Genomic DNA, 2,910 nt, shown 5'->3' with positions numbered 1-2,910 from the left:
ATTTAAGCCCTCGACAACAGGTGTACCCCTCCCATCTGCCCTATATGTTCTCTAGCATATTTTGGCTGTGTTACTTTGACCTTACAAACATGTCTGACCATGTGTATTTAAGCACAACTCAGCGGGTGTTGCTTCACTGGGTGTTGTCTCGTCGCTTTGGCCAGCCATATCCGGTCAATGTAGATCCATGAAGGAGGAGACGAAGATTGTGGGTGCATCCTCTATTGACCCAATGCCAGAGTAAAGGACATTTAATGTTTTTTTTTTCGAAATTTTTGCATTACCAAATTTGACAATATGTCTGCTGATTTTAATTTGTTCACATATGTTTATGATCATATCATGTGTGTGTGAGTTAATAAGAATGAACAGAGTGCATCCATAGTTTGTTTCTTACTAACGGCAAATTTACTTTTGAAACTTGTTTGTAGATTTAGTTATTTTTTAGCATAACAAATCTGGACAAATTAAGTGCCCCTTTTTTTTTGGAAATAAAACAAACACAAAAATAAACATTACAGCTTGCTTTTTCAGCACAATCAAAACCTAATTTTGGGAAACCAAAAAAAAACAAAATGTAGCCAAACAAATTACAAGTCCTGGTAGGTAGGAAGTGGAGAAGTGGATTGGTCTGGGTCTGCATCAGGTGGCCTTTGTAGGCCCAATTGTCCAGCAGCCTGTGTGGATGTTATAGTGGCCTGAGGGAAATTCGGCCTGCTCTGATGCTGGCCACTTTGATGAGTGGGGCCAGGATTTGGGAGATAACCCAGATGTTGCTGCCCATATGTGCGGGAATCATACCCCAAACCAAAATGACCATATTGTCCAAACCCAGGTTGGGTCCAGCCTCCAGCACTGGGTGTGGACAAGTGGCCATATTGGGATGGGTGCTGATATCCTGCAATATGGTGCTGAGGTTGCCATTGTTGGTTATTTGTGGGTTGGGGTGGAGGTGTTGGCTGACGTGGAGGGAGTGCTTCAGATCCTTGTTGCGCATGCAGGCCTTGTAATCTCTGAGGCCGCAGAATATTTTCAGGTGACATCTGCCACTGTTCAATCATCTGCAACAGATTGTATGGGTTATTTGGGGGGGTGCATGCGTCAATAAGGATCTGAAAACACCCTCTCAAACGCAGCCTCAACTCCCGCTCTATGGAGCGTAAATACTGTGCAAGGCTCCGTGTGAATCCCTCCTCCCCATCATCCTCTCGAACCCGGGCCAAATAGTTCATGACCCCAGCATCCACGTTTCTCCTGCTTTGGAGAAGCTCCTGCGTCGTGCACGCTGTGGTCTGACTGCAGCCTGTGGGGATCGGTCAAGGGCAACAGTTGGGCTGCTGCTATTTCCAGGGTCATCCTGGCTAGGTGCTGGTGCTGCTGCTGAAGATGAGAACTGTGGGGCCTCTGTGTTTTCTTCTGCTGCAGCTGGAGCTGGGTGGCCCGATGAGGAACATCCTGGAGGTATTGAGGGAGCAGCAGATGGACCAGCCACCTCTTCACCGTCTCCAACTGGGTCAATGACCTGTTCTGAGTCAGACCCTGTCTCCCTGTCAGTGAGGTTAGACTGAGTTCTGCAAAAGATAAATTTTGACATTTAATATGTTTTTTGGAATCATCTCTCCCCATTAAAAAATTAACCCAGTTTGAGATTTTTTAACTTACGGCCTGAGGTCCATGCTGGGGTTGAGAAACGTTAGGCGGTCAAAATAAATATATTTCTTCTTTTTTGGAGGTGCCCCTGCTCCACTTTTCTCCCGCTGCTGCCTCTCCCTCCTGTATTGGTCACGTATACTCCGCCACCTTGTTGTAACATCATCCACTGAAACAACAAAAATACACACATTGCTTAGACCATTATATGCAGAGTGCTCACACAAGGTGTAATGGAGGACACAGATTTACGGGTAGCATAGAAAGAGGCATTTGTGGCTCACATTAAGCAAGAAAATTAACTAAAAAAAAAAATTATGAAGCAAGGCCACAAGGACAGCTACCCTCTATCCCAGAAAACACAATTACTGGAAAACAATGTTAGTAAGGGCACACCTGGTCAAAACCTTCATGAAATACATTTATCATGTCCAGCACCATGTATATACTGCTGGGATTTCTAATACTTTCAGGATGAATTAATAAATTAAGGTTTAGCAATTCAAAGTAGTAAGGGCCTGCTGTTTACCAAGAACATTACATTGCAAACATGGGTGTACTTACTTATTTGTCGCTGGGCCGCACGTGGCTGCTGGTCATACTGTGGGAAGAGGGACCCACACACGCTCCTCCATGCTGCTTGTTTGACTGCCCTGTTGGCGTAGTTGGGGTCTCTTTGGTCCCATATTTCTGGCCTCTCCTGTATCAAAATGATCAGCATGTCTACATTAATTATGCAGGCCATGCTGAATCTCTCACTCCGTGGAGGCGTGCAGCAGACTTCCGGGTTCACTGTCTGGCTTTTTCAGCTAATTTGCATGTCTCACCGGCCTGATTGAGGGCTTTGGCCAGTTCAGGACATCTGCCAGTGAGTAGCGTATTTCTCGCAAGACACACGCATGGTCCGTATGCATTCCGTATTATACGCTCTCCCATAGACTTGCATTGGCGCATTTTTTGCGCAATACGCTGACAAACGCTGCATGCTGCGATTTTGTACGGCCGTAGAACGACGTATATTACGGATCCGTAATATACGGCTGATAGGACGAGACCCATTGAGAATCATTGTGCCATATGTTTGGCGAGTTTTACGGACGTAGGTTCTGCGCTCTTACGTCCGTAAATCTCGCAAGTGTGACGCCGGCCTTAAGGTTATGTAAAAGCGTGTTTTGATACTCCAGCATTCGCGGGTCCCTTTCCAGGATGGGAAGCATCTGGCAAAATTTGGTTTCATAACATGGATCTAACAGAATAGCA

The 2,910-nt window shown here is 45.7% G+C and overlaps 1 long non-coding RNA gene across 1 annotated transcript; it reads right to left on the bottom strand.

The window, feature by feature from the left end:
- Nucleotides 1-1,276: 1,276 nt before the first annotated feature.
- On the bottom strand, nt 1,277-2,353 carry LOC138680917 (uncharacterized). The gene is made up of 3 exons (XR_011321833.1): nt 2,215-2,353; nt 1,663-1,819; nt 1,277-1,571 (listed from the first exon to the last, which is right to left on the bottom strand). It is a non-coding gene; the product is annotated as an uncharacterized lncRNA (long non-coding RNA).
- Nucleotides 2,354-2,910: the final 557 nt, after the last annotated feature.

The sequence above is a fragment of the Ranitomeya imitator genome, chromosome 5 (genome assembly GCF_032444005.1).
Source record: "Ranitomeya imitator isolate aRanImi1 chromosome 5, aRanImi1.pri, whole genome shotgun sequence".
NCBI classification, from domain to species: Eukaryota; Metazoa; Chordata; class Amphibia; order Anura; family Dendrobatidae; genus Ranitomeya; species Ranitomeya imitator.
Note: the sequence above shows the minus strand (reverse complement) of the source record. Positions and strands in the feature narration are given on the sequence as shown.